The sequence below is a fragment of the Triturus cristatus genome, chromosome 10 (assembly GCF_964204655.1).
Source record: "Triturus cristatus chromosome 10, aTriCri1.1, whole genome shotgun sequence".
Taxonomy (NCBI): domain Eukaryota; kingdom Metazoa; phylum Chordata; class Amphibia; order Caudata; family Salamandridae; genus Triturus; species Triturus cristatus.
This window is the reverse complement of record NC_140593.1, coordinates 1,159,934,689-1,159,956,006: the sequence shown is the minus strand read 5'-3', so window position 1 is coordinate 1,159,956,006 and position 21,318 is coordinate 1,159,934,689. Positions and strand designations below refer to the sequence as shown.

Genomic DNA, 21,318 nt, shown 5'->3' with positions numbered 1-21,318 from the left:
TTCACCTCCCGAGGTTTCTACTACTCCCCCTCTCCTGATGCAGGTCAGCCTGGTGCCATCTCGACCCCTCCCTTATCAGATCCAGACAGTCAATCCACATTTAGCAGAGATAGACAGAAATGTTTAAAGCACAAAACTCAGCCACTTTCTAAAAGAGTGGTTTCTGAACACACAGTGATAAAACCACTTTCATAGAAAGATGTGTTATGACACTGTCAGTTCATACATACTAAACTTCACTTGTCCGTGTTAATCTTATGTCAAACTAGGCTAACAAACACAATACCCAGCCTCCCCCCTTCTGTCCTATGGGCAGGATGGCCTTTCACCAGTAAAAAATGAAATGGAGTGTTTTTTACTGTCAGGACATAACACACACCTCAGGATATGTCTTGCCTTTTACTTACACTGCACCCTGCCCAGGGGTTACACGGGACCGGCCACGGGGGTGCCCACTGTGTACCCAAAATGGGAAGTAAGGCCTGACAAGTGGTTGCACTTGTCAGGACAACATGCTAACTTAGCAAACTGCGTGCAGGCCTGAATTCCCTTCTCCGAGCGCCTTTGCATTACTAGCCCTGGCACACACAGTGCACATCACTAGGGACTTTACTAGTAAGGCAAACATACAAATCATGGCCAACCAATTACCATTACACTTTGCACAGGGAACACTTGCACTTTGACACTGATCATCAGTGGCAAAGTACCCAAAGCATCTAAATTGGCAACTCTATGTCAGGAAAACGGTCTAGGGGGAAAGCAAATCGTTTAGGGCACTTTAGCCAAAAAGGCCAAGTCCTACAGCCTCTATATGTTGTTTGTCTTTCATTTGATACTCCACGTTGAATCCTAATTATTTATAAGACTTGACTTCCTTGACTTCCTCGACTTTTTTCCTTCCAAGAACCACAAATAATTATTTTTGTGGGACCTACCAGACAGACCATTTTGTTTTTCTCTACATTTAATTCTAACCCATGGATGTCCATGTAAGTTTTTGAGGCATCTATACTTCGCTGAAGTCCAATTGGAGTTTGGCTTAATAAGACAATATCCTCTGCGTACTGTAAATATACTATCTCTTCTTGACCCAATGTAGGTGGATGAGAGTTGATTTTCTGTACAGCTTGTGCCAAGTCTGCTAGATATATGTTGAGTTGGCATGGAGCAAGTACGCACCCCTGTTTTAATCCTTTCTTTGTAAATACTTTATTTGTTACACTCTTGCCGTCTCCTATTTTGACCGGGGCCCAGGTTCCTGTGTATAACGCTTTAATCACCTTCAATAGGCTTTTTGGTACGCCACATGTGGCCATTTTATTTCCACAAGCCCTCCTGTGGTACTTGATCAAAGGCAGACTTGAGGTCTACAAAGCAGGCGAAGAGCTGTGTTTTCCTTGTTTTGGCCTTTTCTGCTGATAATGTCAGGTTTGTTATAGCCCCAATGCCTGCCCTAAACCCTGTTGTAGCCGGGGTAAAAGAATAATGTCTTCTAGCCATATTTTGAGATGTTGATGTAAACTGGTTGCATAAAGCTTCGCCTCCATGTCAATTAACACTATAAGTCTATAGCTTGTTGGTGCGGACGGGTTTCCACTTTTAAATATGGTCTGGAAAAAGCTGCCTTTCCAGGAATCCGGCACGGAGATATAGCTCGTTATATAATGGTGTAAACTACTCAATAAGGAGGATTTCCTTTGAAGAGAACATTAGGTAGACTTTTGGCACAGCTGCTCATCTAATTTTCGATTAATTATGTTTTTTTCAAGTTGTTCTGTATCCACGGCCGATGAAAGATTCTTGTAGCTGTTTGTTTTATTCTTTATGTCCCTTATGTCATCGATAAATATTGCCTGACATGATGATACCTGCCAGATGTTCATTTTGCAGTCTCCCTCCGTGAGGTTCAGCAGTTCTTTTGAAGCTGTTTCAGTGTACATTTTATGCATGTGTTTTTCCCACATGGTTGCAATTATACCTGAGTTTTGATGTCATGTGTGCCCTATAGACAAGCCGTTTATCAATTGCCAGAATGTTTTGCTATTCTGTTGTCGGCTTGCCAAGAGCAGTCTTTTCCACAGTTCCTCTCTGAATCTTTTTTTGGCCTACCAACAGTTTTTCATTGACTGTGTTCTCAGTGCGCATAGTCTATTTTTATCACTTCTTGTAGCTTGCTTTGTCAGTTTCATTATTATTCTGCTTTCTCGCAGAATTTGCATTTTTTCATTACGCAGCTTCCTGCTGTACCATGTTTGCTCTCTGGTCCCCCCGTTTAGGATTCTCTTAGAATTGGTCCAGCAAATCTGACTATTTGTTGTAAATTTTTCCAGTAGTTTGTTTTTTAATTGTTCCCATGCTTTTTGTAGATCCTCTTCTTTTATTTGTTCTTTTCCCCCTTAATTATTCTACGTTTTATTGGGTCTAATGAACCAGCTTCACTCAACAGGTTTTCAATCCCTGACCCCCTCCATTTCAGACTTTTTAGATTATGTGTTAGGGGAGTGGATAATAGGTCATTAGACTATTGATTCAGCTCTGACTTGTATTTTATTCCAATGATCTCTGGAAAATGATCACTCTCCCTCCGGGCGCTTATTTGAAAGTGACATACCTGTTGCATTGCAGATTCATTTACTAGAGTGTGATCTATTGTGGAGCACTTATTCCCACTTGAAAATGTGATAGCGGCTAGTGTGACATCTTTTGAGTTCCAGTTAAGAAGTCTTAATCCAAGCTTTTCCAACTTGGTTTTATAAGAGTTCCCTTTTTGGTACAGATTCTTCATTTTAGTGATTTTACTCAAGTTTATATTAAATGCGCCCGAGATTATATTAATTGCCTGTTTGCATTGTCTCCGAATAGTTTTGAGTATTTCGTACAGGAATTTCATATGCTTCTATTTTCGGTCTTTTCTAGGATGGATGTAGACGTTTATTAATATGAATGCTGGCTGTTCCCCGCTATCGTTCTCTCTTACTATTCTTAGTGCCTGCACCCAACTTTTCCTGATTTCTAACTGATCTATTTGCCATCTGAATCTTGTCGAACAGAAGAGTGCTAATCCGCCTTTGGGATGTCCAAATTTTGACGTTTTCTCTGCCAAGACATGTTAGCCTATATATCCAGTTATTTGTATTGACTCTTGGCACCACGTTTTCTGCATCAGGATAATGTCATACTGTTGTAAAAATTCTATAGCTTCTTGATGCGGTAGGAGATTTCCAAGCCCATGAACGTTCCATGAGCAGATGTTCAGCCTATCTTGTTCTGATATTGATATAATTATCCTGTTGTCAGGACTGAGTTGTTGCTCTACTGATATGTGCCCAGGATCCTTCCAGGATTGATGCCCTTGTTGTGTTATAATTCTCCCGATATACCTCCTTCACCTATTCATTGCTGGAATACTTTGTAATCCTTAAATTTTCGTAAGTGTCCCAATTTGTACCTGCTCCTGCAGCTCCTTTTAGGATTGAAAATCCTCTTTCAAATTCGAACAATAGTGGTCTTGGGTAGCAGGGGGTTTGATTGGTTGTAACTCTATCCCCGATGCCCTAAAGATCCCATGATTATTCTTGATTTGCTCTATTATTTCCTATCAAGCCCAATTCGTCATTGTCGCCTCTGTGGTATTTCTGAGAGGGTGAGGCACAAATTCCACCTATATCAAATCTGAATATTTAATGTGAGTGAGTTCACTTTTTTCCTTTGTTAGTTTTGAAATTGTGCCTCCATTCAAGTTGTCGATTGGGCCTCGTGACACATTGTGTGGTATTAATAGCAACTTATTTTCGATTGGTTCCATTTTTGTTTTTTGCCTCTCCAGATTACAGTTGACTGATAGGGTCTTTGTTATGTCCAATGTTGAATTGCGGTCTTGTGGTGCTCTACGTTCTTCCCCGACTGCCTTTTATGCATTGTTACTTTATCTCTCTGCTGTGTTCATTTGTTGTTTGTACAAGTCTCTGATTCAGCTCTGCGCTTTACTTTTTGTTACGTGCTGTTAAATTTTGTTAATCCTTATAAATTGTTACTATCCGTTCTTTTTTATCTTTAATTTCTTTCAAACTTTGCGCATTTCTGTCATGATATCTTTTCTCCTTTATTTGCTGCAATTCTTTTCCTCCAGACTGATGATCCTTTATTTTTAATGCTGGGCCCAGGTCCAGATCCACATCTTCTTTATGTGTCCCCTCCATGCAGATTATTTGTTGTTCATTCTTTGAAGAAGGTCGTGCCTCGCGCCCGGGTACCTGCGTTATTTCCAGTGTCTTCTTCCGCATTTTTTGTTGTCTCCACCATCGATTTCTGTTTGTTTGTATGTTGATCGATAAATTACAATAGGTTATTTTGTTGTATCAATTTTCCCTTCTTTCTTGCTTTTCTTTGTCTTTTTTTATTCCTTTTTGTAATATTTTGTACATGTTCCTCCACTCCTATCTCTTCACTCTCCTTACTTTGCTGACCAATATTAGATGTCGTTTGGAGATCAATTGACTTTTTCTTTAGATCTTTTGCTAATTCTTTCCCAGTTTTTTGTCTGGGGGATGATTTCTTTGAAGCGTGTGACTTTCATTTGTCCTTACTGAGACTTTTGAATCTTCTGATTCATGTTCTTGAACAATCTGTCTCGTATGTACTCTTGCTGCTTGTACCCTTATTTCGGTCAATATATCAGTAAGAAGTCATATCAAACTCCTAGGGTTTCACAACGGCATGTTACTTGCTGAATGTAATTATGTTTTAGGGCTCTCTAGATCAGGTCATTTAATGCTTGTACTTTTTTGTCAATGTCCACTATGTGTACTGCCAAGATGTTTAACAAGTCTAACTGAAGATCCTGTTTATCTGCTTGGTGAAATATAGCTGTCGACATTGCGTCCATGGTTGTCAGGAGAGCCCCCCAGGTTTTGTCTCGGTCCTTCTCAGCCCGATCCTGGTTCTCTTTGTTCCCTATAGGGGAAGCTCTACTGGTACCTGCGGCCTCCTGTACCTTTTGCTCACTGTTCTTGAGCAATGGTGATTGTGATAATATTGATATGTTTTTGAAAGTGAATCTCTTATTTGCCTGTGGGCTTCCTCTACCTGTCACAATTGGGCTTAACCTGATTGAGGATTTATCATTCTGTCTCCTCACCTCCCTGAGAGATTTTAATATTGATTCCTCTGATATGTTAGTCTTTAATTGACTGACCTCTTGTATGTGGGATGATGTATCAAGGAGTTCTATCAAGGGATGTTACTGTCCTTCATCTCCAATGTTTCTGTTTGGGTCCAGTGATCTTCCATTAGGTCCTTTAGACTTGAACTGTCCCAGGCTTTTGGATGTGGAAACGGAAGTGTCTTTAGTATTACTACCCTATGAATCTGTGCTTATACTACTACTCTATTTTTTGGTGTGTCTCCAGGTGTGTCTTGTCCCACAGGTGTTTCCCCTTGCTTTTGTTCTTTTGAGCGGGGGGGCTTTCGCTTCCTATGTGTGACTGACTGACTGCTTCTAACTCTGCTGTATATCCAACTATCTGGGGATTTAGAATGGATGTTGATGGCGCTGGATGCTTTGATCCATTATCTTGTACCCCTCCTTTTTTATTACTGTTTCTGTTTCAGTTTCAGTTGGCTATCTCCCTTTTGTTGCTGCTGTTTGCGGCGGAGATTGGATATACAATACCTCGGTTTCGACCAGACCACCTAGTGGCTTTTTTGTTTTTCCCGCTTAGTATGTGAGTGAGTCTCCTCTCGAATTTAGAAATTGGCTTTGTGCTAAACAAACTTCTTGACAGCCCTGGTTTTGCCTGGTTGTGTCTGTAACTGTAGCTCTCCTTTGTATCTCTCTCTTTGTTCTTGTAATTGTGGGTTGTGGGTTGATGATTTTAAATTCATTTTGTAGTTACACTCCTCACCGTGCTCTGCTCCACTTCACGCCACTGCGTGGCAAGTAGCAGGTGGCAAGTGGGGCCCCCCAAAGGTGCCTCAGGCTGCACCCAAATTTAACCGGGCAGCCTCAGCCAAGCTACTGGGGCCACCTGCGGTCCAACAGCTGTCACACCCCACATTTCCCACTCTTGCCACATCCAACATCCAACAGACTCTCTGGCTTACCCACCTCCTGTGGGTCAAGGTCAGGGGTGGAGTGTGGGTGGGGCTAGGGTTGCCAGATCTGGAGCTGCAGTTTTCTGGTCTATCTGGACCGAGACTTGGTGTCCTCAACACTCCTTGAGCCTCATGCCTCTTCTCCCTGCCTCGCTCCTGGCATCTGTGAGGCGTCCAAAGCTAGGACTGTGGGCGCAACCACGAGCAGGTTGCAGATAGTGGGATAGCGAACTGCGAGATACAGTGGATTGAGGGGTTACAGTGGCGGTTAGCTGCCGGGAACCACTGGGAACTGCGGTGAGCCTCCTGGCCTGTGTGTTGTTAGCGTCATCCAAGGAAACACATTGGAAGGCACTTCAGCGGACATAGATTGGGGGAAGATGGGCAACACACCTGTTTTGATATTGCTCTTTAGTGTGATTTATACTGTTTGACTTTGCTTTGTTTAACCTTTTTCATTATGTTACTGTCCTGTAATGAAATGACACATTTGGTGGTGGTGAAAAATTCAGAGTAAAACAGGACATCAAATATTGTAAAATGTTCTGAAGAATTTAAGTCTGTTCTGAACTAAATGTCGGATCATCCTGGCTTTCACTCCCGCATATTATGTAAATATATATACCAATTATTTGGGAACTCTTGAATGGAAAAGGGAAATGCTGTGCAGGCTTGATGTCTTGAATGACAAGAGAATTCTCTTCCCCAGGTTAACCTCTGGCTGAAGAACTGAACATTCGGCCACAATCTGTATTTTCAGTAAAGGATTTCATTTTAGTGGCTTGAATGTTTGTGTGCATGAGTACTTGTAGAGTGGGATCCCAGCTGTAAACCAAAATAATGCTGTAGATAAATGTAGCAAGGCTACTTGAAGGAGATATATGTGCAACATACTTACAGGTATCAGGGCATTACTCATATGGTCTTGGTGAACAGGAGCAGATCCCTAATAAGGTGCCTTTTCAATTTCTTCAGTAATGAAAGAAAGATGGAGCTTGCCAAATCAGTATGGAGTTGCCATTACTGGACTTGTGTGCGTAGCAGCTGAAGATGTATTTTCTGCTACTCTTCTGGCTTTACTAGGTATTGATCCTCCCAAAGTCATTCCTTCATAAAATGCCAGTTGGGCAGTAGTAGTAGGTGGGTTTCCTGAAGTATATGGGTGTTCTGGCCATGCTGTCATATGGCTTCATGAGTCATTGTGATGACACTATCTTTGATATCTGATAAAGTAGGAGACAACGTTTCTGCACAAGATCGGGAGCCGTGCTGACCTTAACAATACACAAGACAATATCACCATAAACCAAAACCCAACGACAACAAAATAATTATCATTTCAAGGAAATAAGGACTCTGGAGAATCAGCAGTAAATTGAAAACCCTGAAGGTGTATTCAAATTTGAGGAGGCATTATTGAAGGTAAAATATAGTTAATCTCAATGCAGGCAAAATGATAATAGGGAATTAGCATGAAGCGCAGTAAAAGGCAGCAGAAAGTCTAGCAGAAGGATCAGCTTCGAAGAAAATCCCAAAAGAATTCTAAGTCCAGTGTGCGAGACAAACCCACAGGGGTTCAGTCTCTGAGAGTTGGGACAAACAACGTTTGGCTCACCCTCAAATGCACCAGTTTATATAGAGAAATACACAGCAAAAATATAATCTGTACCAATTGAGCAACATTTTAACAAAGCTGTGCAATCATAACACAGAATAAATGCAAAATGGCTTAGCACCATCCCCTAAATATTAAAAAATATTGAATGTACTTTTGATATCACGTCAACGGATGCAATAGCACAAACCTTCTTACATGCAATACAATGACAAACGTATTCATGAATGTCTTTCTGTAGCACAGTAGAAGGAACTAAAAAGGCTTTGGAAGTTGCAGGCTAAAGGAAGGCTAAGTTCACTGTGGACATGATTTTGCTGCAAAAATCTGTTTCCGTAGTGTATATTTTAAATACATGTGGAAAGTGAGAAACGAAATACAGTCACATGTTGATTTGATAAATGGAGTTGAGGTATACTTCTGACCAAATTTGACTAAATTAAGAAACCACATTTACACTGTGTGTGATCTACTCTAAAACATATGCAAATTTTAATTAATTAAACCAGCTACATCAATTCCACTGTGTAGAGGATGCTCTTACGATGTGCTAGGTTGATATCTGGGATGCTGAGATCAGGGCATTGCTTCCATCTATGTAGCAAAGGAGCAGTGTTTGAACGTCTTGATTTGTGGAGTTTATGGTAAGGAGCCTGAGTCTTCATAGTTATTTCTTTACTGAACCTAAGGCTGCTGCTGATAAGGGAACTAAAAGACTTGGCGCTATCTGAAAATACATGGCCTAACTTCTGGCGGTTCATTCGTGTGAGCTCTTCTTGAAGATCGGATTGTGTGCTACTGTTAGTGATCAGCATGTGCTCTGTTTTCACACAAGGCAGGGGATCCTGCCGAAATGCGTTACAGCATATAAAATAAAAATAACCTGATTAAGAAGACTGGAGTGGAGGTGTTGGTGTCTGGCTAACTGAATCTGTATGCCGGAGGTGGTCTTTGATGTTTTGCCGCTTCCGGGAGAGTGAGGCTTCACTGACGCGCCCTTGCTTTGGAGAACCAACGGAGACTTGGCTGATGTGTAAGGGAATGCACATTTTATATATAATTCACAATTCAAAGATACATTCCAAAATTCTTGTTATCTCGCTGTGGATATGATTCAAGTACAGGTCAGTGTGTTTTTAGAAATGTTGATGTTTCGACCTTTGGTTGTTGTAAAGGCCAACTGCTCCTTAGAATGGGGTCTTCATCAGGACAAAAGTGGTAGTAACCTAGAGATACCAATGAGTTACTAGCTCATATATGTGAAAAATAACTTGGGTATAATAGGAGGCGGTATTCTAGCTCACCTAACTATCGCTGTGCCACAATACGTTACAAGGTATCACAAAATGGCCCAGTAGGCTCCTGGTCAGGAGGTAGATGGAAAATCAAAACCACGTTCCAGTAGGGATCAGCAGGGTTGTCGTTATTCTGAACTTTAATTAATTAGCATGTAACCATTCATTTTAAGAGAATATTGATGGGCCTGTGCCAATCGTGATTATCCCTAATATAGAATAGTAAGTATCCACGGATTTCAAACTAATGACAACCTTTAGGAAACGTATGTGCATATTTTATTTTATCGAGTGGCCCATCAATATCTAATTAATGTACATGCATGAAAGTGGAACCCTGATCTGTATAACAACATTGGGGATATTGTATGCATAAACAGTACGGTGATATGGATGGCTAATCATGGTCCACCAATATTTTCAAAATGATCATGTGTACAAACGGAAAACTGTAAATACCCTGATTTGCTGAAAATAACTTTGGAGATATATGTTCCAAACAGCACGGTGATATGGAAGAGTGACAGTCACGTGTAGATTTTCATTTTTAGTAGAAAGCACACTGAATCTTGCTAAGTGCAAACAGCACACTAAAATAATGCTAATATCATTAAGGGCACAAAACTAACATGAAAATTCACACATTCATATGATGAAAACCAGACATATTACACAATGTCTGGCATGATGTGTGAACAAACTACTCTTTTTATTTACAGCTGAAAGCAAATTCATTCTCGCTCGCCGGAATGAATACAACCAGCAGAATAATTAGATCCAGGGGATAGTATTCCACCTGTCGTGAGTAATATAAAAAACAATGCTGATGTCCAAAGACATACCAAAGGCGGAAAATGGCTGTTGAGGGTTCTACAGATATTTTTTATCAAGATCCCCATAGGTCTTAGGGCTCCACTCCTCTTTGATCCTGTGTAATATATTTGGAAGCTGAGTGGGACCCCAGACAGCTTTTACTTCCCTCATTTGATAGATTGTTAATCAAGGACATCACCAACACCTGTCTCGATGAGGAGTATCTTACAGAATTGAAATATGATTTCCCTAATAAAAAAACAGGCGTGGTTGACAACGATTTATACCCCCCCTAAGGTTCACAAGAATCTACAACATCCATCGGACCGCACCAAAGTATCTGGCTGTGGGTCCTTACTGGAACCCTTATTTAAATATGTGGATTTCGTCCTCAAACCCTGTGTAGAGTCCACTATCTTAGAGACACAATGGAAACCATCAGACTCATTGACAAACTCGCCTTTAATCCCATGCAACAACTACTTGTAACTATGGACATTACATCCTTATACACCAGTATCCCACAGAGGCCAGCATTGGAAGTTGTAAAGATTGTTCATAATAGTAGACCACAACCTGTCCAGGTGCCCACTGACTGTATCTTACATTCATTGGAAGTTACCATGATGAAACATTACTTCTTCTTTCAAGGGGACTACATTTTACAAAGCAAAGGAATTGCAGTGGGTGCCAGCTTTGTGCCAAACTTGGCCATAATGTTTATGGGCAAGTTGGAAACCAACTTCATCTTTAAAGAGGACAAAACGCTTTGGAAAAGATATATTGAAGATATCCTCCTCATATGAACAGACAATGAGTCTGACCTTACAGCTTTCCATACATAGTTGAATGACAGATCACAGGACATTAAATTTACTGTACAATATGACTCTTGCAGTATTGACTTCTTGGATGTCTCAATCAAAGCAGAGGAAGGTCACCTTTACACCACCTTGTTCGGAAAAAGTACCGAAAGGAACACCCTCCTTCTTTAAACTAGTCATCACCCTAGTAGCTTGAGGGATAACTTGCCCTACGGGCAATTACTTAGATTACGTAGGAATTATTCCCGTTAGGCAGAATATTTCAAGGAATCAATAAATCTATAACACAGATTTTCAGAAATTGGATATCCAAAGAGTCTGCGCAAGAGGGCCTGCAAGAGGGCTTGCTTTAACCCTAGAGAACCTCTTCTGGAACCTAAACCACAGTCTGGAGATACCATGACTAAGATGATTTGTGTCACCACCTACTGCACAGGCAGTAATGATATAAGACGGATCCTCAATAGCTATTGGAGATTTATCTTAAACAAAATCGACACAAGCTTGCCAAATCGACACACGCGAGCCACTGATGCATTCCTTTAAGAAAGGTGGAACATACCTAAAGTCCTTGGACATTATAAATGTGGCCATTGCAAAGCATGCAAACTTACTACAGAGACCAAAAAATTCATCAATAGAGGACACACTTTTCAAGCAAACAATCAAAGACATTTGTACAGCACAGCTACCTCAACTGAGGCGTCCCAGTGCTCAAAGCAAGACTGAAGAATAGATTTGGCCATCACAATCTAAGCTTGATTGAAGAGCCATGTTTTTAAATCTTTCCTGAATCCCTGTTCCGACCCAGCCATGTGAACGTGGATGGGCAAAGCGTTCCAAAGCTGGCCATCTGTACTGAGAATGACCTGCCACTTCATCGAACTTTGGCAAACCTCGGAATGTACTAGGAGTCACAGGTGGTTAGATCTCAGGGCTCTCATCTGATGGTACAGGCTAAGCTCATTCCTGAGATAGTTTTGACCTATGCCCCTTAAGGCTCTGAAAGCAAATGTCAGGGCTTTAAACACAGCCCTCTTGGCAACTGGAAGCCAATGAAGTTGTCTCAAATGGGGGGAGATATGATGGTGAAAGTGGACCCTTCAGATGAGCCTAGCCACTGCATTCTGTTTTATTTGTCATCTATGGATCAGAGAAGCTGAAGCCCCAAATATAAGCTATTCGCCTAATCCAAATCCGAAGTCACCAGCGCATGGACTATGATCTTTCGGGTCTCCAATGGAAGTAAATACAATAGCTTTCTGACAGAAATTAAATGATCAAAGCAGGATAAAGAAATATGCTGGATTTGTGTCGTAAAAGAGAGATCGCAATCAAACCTAATTCCTACATTTCTAACGGACGAAACCGGTATCGGTGAGGGATTCAATTCAGAAGGCCGCCAAAGACTTTTGAGATGAAGAATCAGACAAATTGCAATAGCGTAAATGTAATTTATGCCATCATATGCCCATCTGGTTTATTGTAAATTGGTCAGATCCACCAGAAGGGTAAAACACAGATACCACAACACTGCAGCCCTGTGAGTTGTAAGGTTCAAGGGCACCACTGCTGGAACACTTTCATACATTCAACCACCAGTGGATAGCCTTAAGTGGTTATTCCTCGAAAAGGTAACATTGGGCCCCTTGAGGTGGTAACATACGAGATATACTTAACCTACATGAGTGCAAATGGACGCCCATGTTGAACACTGCTAACCAAGAGCTTAATGAACATGCGGAGATTTCAAGACAGCTGTCTCTTCTCAATATGGGTTGAAAAATCCACACTACTATGTTACAATTTATTCATGTTCTGTTTGCAATCCTACATGTCCTAATTTGTACTGCTTGCCACAGCCTGTATGATCAACTGATGTATATTATGTTTATATGTGTATTTTATGATTTCTCACACAAATGTATTATTACTTGTATTCCTACATAACCATATATTTCAATTATGAATAGGGTTCCTGTTTTATGATCTTTATTCTGAACAATGGTGCTCCCAACTATTGATTTATACACATGGTTAAGCGGGCAGCTTCTAACACAACTGCTTAAATATGGATCATTTTTAACCATTATATATATTTTACCAATCTTTGAGACATCTGACCTTGGTGCGATAATTTTTACATATTTTGTATTGAATCTAATGGACAATGTATCGTATCTATTGAGGACCATTTGCCGTAGTGACTTTTGCGCACTTACTTGGTGGTTGTTCATGTTTATCCTTTGGTTTTATACAGAGTTATTGGTCAACCCTTTGTATTCATACATGCATACCCGCGTTGAGGCTTAAAAAGCTCCCATTCCTTTATTGACATGATCTATCGCTGACGCACGTACACGTTGTGACTGACAGCAGCTAGCGACTGACTTCCCGACTTGAACTCATCTACGTGCACATTGAACTTTTCGGTTGTCTATTTTTAGACAGTGCCACCGCCGTCCTCGCAAAGTGGTGAGCTCCTTCCAGAGATTCCAAACAAGCAAACACAGTGACTTTATTACAGCGCGGCCTTTCTTTTAATTCATTAAATGCGCTAAGCTCTCCTAATCTTCCCAGTATTAAGCTTGACTAAATCCGGTAATGGGACGCTCCTTGTTTTGTTTCTCCTCTGGACAGAAAAAGAACCTGATTCGTTAGAGCTAAACCTTAAAGACATAATTCAATTATTTTTTAACTAACCAAGTGTATATTGTTTACGAATATGAATTGGTGAGGACCTGAATCCCCTCTGTTTCTGTTATTGGACTATTAAATTCACTTAAAATGAATGGTTGCATGCTAATTAATTTAATTTCAGCATAACAACAACTCTGCAGACCCCGACAGGACCGTGGTTTCGATTTTGCATCTCCCTCCTGACTAAGAGCCTACCGGCCCATTTTGTGATGCCTTTCCCCTGATCATGGCACAGTGACAGTTAGGTGAGCTAGCCCACCGCCTCCTATTATACCCAAGTTATTTTCACACATCTGAGCCAGTAACTCATTGGTACCTCTCTAAGTTGCTCCCACTTTTATCCTGATGAAGACCCCATTCTAAGGAGTAATTGGCCTTTACAACAACCAGAGGTCGAAACATCAACATTTCTAAAAGCACACTGACCTGTACTTGAATCATATCCACATTTAGATAGCAAGAATTTTGAAATGTATCTTCGAATTATGAACTATATATAAGATGTGTTCAATATCTTTAGGAAGGCTCCATGTCATTGGTCTGTAAAATAACTTTATTGTATGTACTTAGTCAATTTATTCTCACTCTCCTCTTAATTTTCTTCCGTTCACAAGCACTCTATCAAACACTTGTCTTTACACTTACCTTGGAGCAACTGCTCGAAACACTTCATGATGTAATTTAATTATATGTTGTAAAGAATTTCAATACAAGATTGCAAATGAATTACCAATTGCATATATTGTTTTTTCTTGAGTATGAATCTCTGTTGTGACCAATTTTGTTCTGCACCACTTTATGGATTGGCACAAACTTTGACATACCCATAGAAAAATAATCCTTCATAGATTGTGACAGATTATGTCTTTACACGTATCTTTTGTGCCGCTTTGTTCGCCATAAATTGGCAGGGTATGCTCAGACGTGAGTCCCTTGCTCACTTCGCTCACTTTGCCACTGGATTCAAGCAAGCCTGGCTGAAGACGGCTGAAATGCCAGAAACCGGTCCTAGGATGCTTGTTTCCGGTCCAGGGAAGGCATGGCTTGGCAGTTCAGGCTGGACTGTTCCCATGAGGCACAGGGTCAGACTGATTTGCATATGGCCATGTCTGAACTGGGGTGGCATAGTGGGATAAAGAACGGTGATGGTTCAAACCCGGATCTGTTGACTGGGTGTGAGTGTTTGATTGGTTCTGATGCTCCGTCCATCACCACCCTCTTTAGTACCGCTTTGTTCGCCATAAGTTGGCAGGGTATGCTCAGACGTGAGTCCCTTGCTCACTTTGCACTGGATTCAAGCAAGCCTGGCTGAAGACGGCTGAAATGCCAGAAACCGGTCCTAGGATGCTTGTTTCCGGTCCAGGGAAGGCATGGCTTGGCAGTTCGGCTGGACTGTTCCCATGAGGCACAGGGTCAGACTGATTTGCATATGGCCATGTCTGAACCGGGGTGGCGGAGTGGGCTAAAGAACGGTGATGGATCAAACCCGGATCTGTTGACTGGGTGTGAGTGTTTGATTGGTTCTGATGCTCCGTCCATCACCACCCTCTTTTGTACCGCTTTGTTCACCATAAGTTGGCAGGGTATGCTCAGACGTGAGTCCCTTGCTCACTTTGCCACTGGATTCAAGCAAGCCTGGCTGAAGACGGCTGAAATGCCAGAAACTGGTCCTAGGATGCTTGTTTCCGGTCAAGGGAAGGCATGGCTTGGCAGTTCGGGCTGGACTGTTCCCATGAGGCACAGGGTCAGACTGATTTGCATATGGCCATGTCTGAACTGGGGTGGCAGAGTGGGCTAAAGAACGGTGATGGATCAAACCCGGATCTGTTGACTGGGTGTGAGTGTTTGATTGGTTCTGATGCTCCGTCCATCTACACCCTCTTTTGTGCCGCTTTGTTCGCCATAGGTTGGCAGGGTATGCTCAGACGTGAGTCCCTTGCTCACTTGGCCACTGGATTCAAGCAAGCCTGGCTGAAGACGGCTGAAATGCCAGAAACCGGTCCTAGGATGCTTGTTTCCGGTCCAGGGAAGGCATGGCTTGGCAGTTCGGGCTGGACTGTTCTCATGAGGCTCAGGGTCAGACTAATTTGCATATGGCCATGTCTGAACTGGGGTGGCAGAGTGGGCTAAAGAACGGTGATGGATCAAACCCGGATCTGTTGACTGGGTGTGAGTGTTTGATTGGTTCTGATGCTCCGTCCATTTACACCCTCTTTTGTACCGCTTTGTTCGCCATAAGTTGGCAGGGTATGCTCAGACGTGAGTCCCTTGCTCACTTGGCCACTGGATTCAAGCAAGCCTGGCTGAAGACGGCTGAAATGCCAGAAACCGGTCCTAGGATGCTTGTTTCCGGTCCAGGGAAGGCATGGCTTGGCAGTTCGGCTGGACTGTTCCCATGAGGCACAGGGTCAGACTGATTTGCATATGGCCATGTCTGAACTGGGGTGGCAGAGTGGGCTAAAGAACGGTGATGGATCAAACCCGGATCTATTGACTGGGTGTGAGTGTTTGATTGGTTCTGATGCTCCGTCCATCACCACCCTCTTTTGTACTGCTGTGCTTGCCAGAAGTTGGCAGGGTATGCTCAGACGTACGTCCCTTGCTCACTTTGCCACTGGATTCAAGCAAGCATGGCTGAAGACAGCTGAAATGCCAGAAACCGGTCCTAGGATGCTTGTTTCCGGTCCAGGGAAGGCATGGCTTGGCAGTTCGGGCTGGACTGTTCCCATGAGGCACAGGGTCAGACTGATTTGCATATGGCCATGTCTGAACTGGGGTGGCGGAGTGGGCTAAAGAACGGTGATGGATCAACCCCGGATCTGTTGACTGGGTGTGAGTGTTTGATTGGTTCTGATGCTCCGTCCATCACCACCCTCTTTTGTACCGCTTTGTTCACCATAAGTTGGCAGGGTATGCTCAGACGTGAGTCCCTTGCTCACTTTGCCACTGGATTCAAGCAAGCCTGGCTGAAGACGACTGAAATGCCAGAAACCGGTCCTAGGATGCTTGTTTCCGGTCCAGGAAAGGCATGGCTTGGCAGTTCGGGCTGGACTGTTCTCATGAGGCACAGGGTCAGACTGATTTGCATATGGCCATGTCTGAACTGGGGTGGCAGAGTGGGCTAAAGAACGGTGATGGATCAAACCCGGATCTGTTGACTGGGTGTGAGTGTTTGATTGGTTCTGATGCTCCGTCCATCACCACCCTCTTTTGTACCGCTTTGTTCGCCATAAGTTGGCAGAGTATGCTCAGACGTGAGTCCCTTGCTCACTTTGCCACTGGATTCAAGCAAGCCTGGCTGAAGACGGCTGAAATGCCAGAAACCGGTCCTAGGATGCTTGTTTCCGGTCCAGGGAAGGCATGGCTTGGCAGTTCGGGCTGGACTGTTCCCATGAGGCACAGGGTCAAACTGTTTTGCATATGGCCATATCTGATCTGGGGTGGCAGAGTGGGCTAAAGAACGGTGATGGATCAAACCCGGATCTGTTGACTGGGTGTGAGTGTTTGATTGGTTCTGATGCTCCGTCCATCACCACCCTCTTTTGTACTGCTGTGCTTGCCAGAAGTTGGCAGGGTATGCTCAGACGTACGTCCCTTGCTCACTTTGCCACTGGATTCAAGCAAGCCTGGCTGAAGACAGCTGAAATGCCAGAAACCGGTCCTAGGATGCTTGTTTCCGGTCCAGGGAAGGCATGGCTTGGCAGTTCGGGCTGGACTGTTCCCATGAGGCACAGGGTCAGACTGATTTGCATATGGCCATGTCTGAACTGGGGTGGCGGAGTGGGCTAAAGAACGGTGATGGATCAACCCCGGATCTGTTGACTGGGTGTGAGTGTTTGATTGGTTCTGATGCTCCGTCCATCACCACCCTCTTTTGTACCGCTTTGTTCACCATAAGTTGGCAGGGTATGCTCAGACGTGAGTCCCTTGCTCACTTTGCCACTGGATTCAAGCAAGCCTGGCTGAAGACGACTGAAATGCCAGAAACCGGTCCTAGGATGCTTGTTTCCAGTCCAGGAAAGGCATGGCTTGGCAGTTCGGGCTGGACTGTTCTCATGAGGCACAGGGTCAGACTGATTTGCATATGGCCATGTCTGAACTGGGGTGGCAGAGTGGGCTAAAGAACGGTGATGGATCAAACCCGGATCTGTTGACTGGGTGTGAGTGGTTGATTGGTTCTGATGCTCCGTCCATCACCACCCTCTTTTGTACCGCTTTGATCGCCATAAGTTGGCAGAGTATGCTCAGACGTGAGTCCCTTGCTCACTTTGCCACTGGATTCAAGCAAGCCTGGCTGAAGACGGCTGAAATGCCAGAAACCGGTCCTAGGATGCTTGTTTCCGGTCCAGGGAAGGCATGGCTTGGCAGTTCGGGCTGGACTGTTCCCATGAGGCACAGGGTCAAACTGTTTTGCATATGGCCATATCTGATCTGGGGTGGCAGAGTGGGCTAAAGAACGGTGATGGATCAAACCCGGATCTGTTGACTGGGTGTGAGTGTTTGATTGGTTCTGATGCTCCGTCCATCACCACCCTCTTTTGTACCGCTTTGTTCGCCATAAGTTGGCAGGGTATGCTCAGACGTGAGTCCCTTGTTCACTTTGCCACTGGATTCAAGCAAGCCTGGCTGAAGACGGCTGAAATGCCAGAAACCGGTCCTAGGATGCTTGTTTCCGGTCCAGGGAAGGCATGGCTTGGCAGTTCGGGCTGGACTGTTCCCATGAGGCACAGGGTCAGACTGATTTGCATATGGCCATGTCTGAACTGGGGTGGCAGTGTGGGCTAAAGAACGGTGATGGATCAAACCCGGATCTGTTGACTGGGTGTGAGTGTTTGATTGGTTCTGATGCTCCGTCCATCACCACCCTCTTTTGTACCGCTTTCCCCTGATCGTGGCACAGAGATAGTTAGGTGAGCTAGCCCACCGCCTCCTATTATACCCAAGATATTTTCACACATCTGAGCTAGTAACTCATTAGTACCTCTCTAAGTTGCTCCCACTTTCATCCTGATGAAGACCCCATTCTAAGGAGTAATTGGCCTTTACAACAACCAGAGGTCGAAACATCAACATTTCTAAAAGCACACTGACCTGTACTTGAATCATATCCACATTTAGATAGCAAGAATTTTGGAATGTATCTTCGAATTATGAACTATATATAAGATGTTTTCAATATCTTCAGGAAGGCTCCATGTCATTGGTCTGTAAAATAACTTTATTGTATGTACTTAGTCACTTTATTCTCACTCTCCTCTTAATTTTCTTCAGTTCACAAGCCCTCTATCAAACACTTGTCTTTACACTTACCTTGGAGCAACTGCTCAAAACATCAGGATGTAATTTAATTATATGTTGAAAAGAATTTCAATACAAGATTGCAAATTAATTACCAATTGCATATATTGTTTTTTCTTGAGTATGAATCTCTGTTGTGACCAATTTTGTTCTGTGCCACTTTATGGATTGGCACAAACTTTGACATACCAATAGAAAAATAATCCTTCATAGATTGTGACAGATTATGTGTAGATTCATAGCACATAACACTTCCACACCCCCTTTATAACTTGCCTCCCTCTTTGTGGATATGCATGATTTTAAAAAGAACACTAATAATCTGAATGGGCCAAGTCTGTGCCACAATTAGGTACATTCGTCAAATAGTGCCAGCGTTATAAGCAGATGGTGTTTTAACTCACAAGCTGTACAAAAGTGTTAACCTTTTAAATCCTAGTTGTCTCGGCCAATCAGATCGCTCTATTTTTTAAATCTGTGGTACCACGTGAGTCCTTTGGAACTCCCGGCAGACCAACCGTCCAGCTATCACTTTATTTAAACACTAATTTCTCAAAAACGGGTTTACGCCACATAATAAAATGCATGCTTTCTGAGTGAAGACCTAACTTTCTGACAAATTTGGCATAAATTAGTTTAGTTAGTTTTTTCTGTATTAGTTTCAATGTGAATTAGCATGGAAAAATAATGTTTTGGGACTCTCTCTGTTTTTCTCCCCATCTCATTGACAGATCACCCCGACATTTTCCAGGAAGTAGCTTGGTAGCTACTTTTACATTCATTACTTAAAATGTATCTTGGGTTATTTGTAAAATACATTGTACGAAAAAGAAAAATCAGTTATTTGAGTATTCTCACATTTAGGCAATCTTCTCTTAAAACAAGCTCTGCTCACTTGACTGCCTGTTTTCTTCATTTTTCTATATTCTCCATGTCAGTAGGTGGAGAGTCATAAAAACTGATTGTCCGATGTAAATGTGCATCTGTGCTATGTTTAGAAGAGGCTAGCTATGTATAAGGTCTATACTGCACTTATGCACCATGTAATATAGGTTTCTCACCCTAATATACACCGCTATCCCATAGGAAATACAGTAAACAGCATTTCTGCACATCCTGCCACCTACCTCAACCCCAATCTGTATTTTAGAGCCTCTGAGTGTGAAAGGGCATATGAAACAATTACTTTTAGTTAAGACACCAGTGAAGACCACCATCAATATCACCCACCACTCTCAAGCTCACATAATTTGTCCAACTACCAGATATATACTCTTGAACAAGCAACCTATGGAATTTGAGTAGGACATTTTGAAATGCACTCCCTTTGCATTAATGTAATATTGTACAATATTGCAATACATATTCACAACCCATATACCGCTCCAACCACTCATTGACTATATGCTTGTCTTTTACTCTGCGCAATGCTCTCCTGCCTTTTGGCTAGGGTGGTGCTATAGAAACACCATATGCGTATATACATACATTTCGGGAAGTATTAGTACTCAAGATACATGTGAAGATGGATCTGATCAGCAACTCGAGATGGCATATTTGACTCAACCTGTTGGATACACACTCTATTGGCTCAGACCTTCGAACGCCGAGTCTAATCACCTATGATCAGGAAGAGCCACTGATCACCTTCTGTGATTGGAGTAACCCATTTAATAACTGAGCTACTTTGTAATAGGCTAAATATAAAACCACATCACACTTGACACTGATAACCCAGCACATGATTTTTTGGTCTATTGAACAGGGTAAGATGAAAAACAGAGGGAACTTTTTAGGATTCATTACTAATTTAGTAGATGCATTAGGCTATTGGTCCAGCAGGCCAGCAGATACAAAACGTGTTTGTGTTTTTATAAAAAACATATATTTAAATAAAGATAACTGAAGTGTTTTTCCCATTCCGAAACAAAAAAACAAATTGCATCCAGGATATTGGAATATAGGAAGTTATCTAAAAAAGGAAGTCCACGAGTAGAAATATGGGGCACATGGAAAACCCCTAGTACAAGTGGCAGTGGGCTGCTTTTTGGATCGCAGAGTGATCTTTATTCATTCATCAAACAACTAGCCTTAACGGAACACACACTTTTCCCATAGACTCATAAGTGATTTACTGCTGCGGAGTAATATTGCTGCTAAGTGAAGTGCCAGATCCTAAACTAATGGATTACGGCATGCATTCCTAGTCACCTTCCTATAAATTCTAAGACTTCTTAGACGTATACATTTTTAATATGATGCTGTAAGCTCAATGCATTTGGGAGTGGATCTCCTAAACTCTCCTAAAGAGGATTGGTCACATCTGCCCTTTTTGTTTGCTCTGTAGGTTGCAATATGGAGCAGGTATCAAGAGCTTCTTTCAGTCGTTAACAGAGAAACTCCCTTTCTTCTTATTCTGCAAATGTCACCTTGCCCTATTTAGTTGGGCACAGAAATGCAGCCATCTTGTCCATGTATCTAAATATTCAGCCAAGGTTATTAACTCTTCTAAGTGGCACCCTATAATAACAAGAACAACTCAAAACAGCAAAAGCATCAAAAGCACAATTAGAATAACAGCGTCAACAATAAAAAAGTCACAACCAGAAATCAACACTATAATAATATTAACAACATAAGAAAAAGAACATCAATGAAATGTATAAATTCAGTTCAC

The 21,318-nt window shown here is 42.4% G+C and overlaps 1 protein-coding gene across 5 annotated transcripts in view; it reads right to left on the bottom strand.

Annotated features, from left to right (window-relative positions):
• Nucleotides 1–21,318, bottom strand: part of LOC146796821 (metalloproteinase inhibitor 4-like) — a 334,973-nt gene that overhangs the window by 67,300 nt on the left and 246,355 nt on the right. The gene's annotated exons all lie outside the window — the stretch shown is intronic.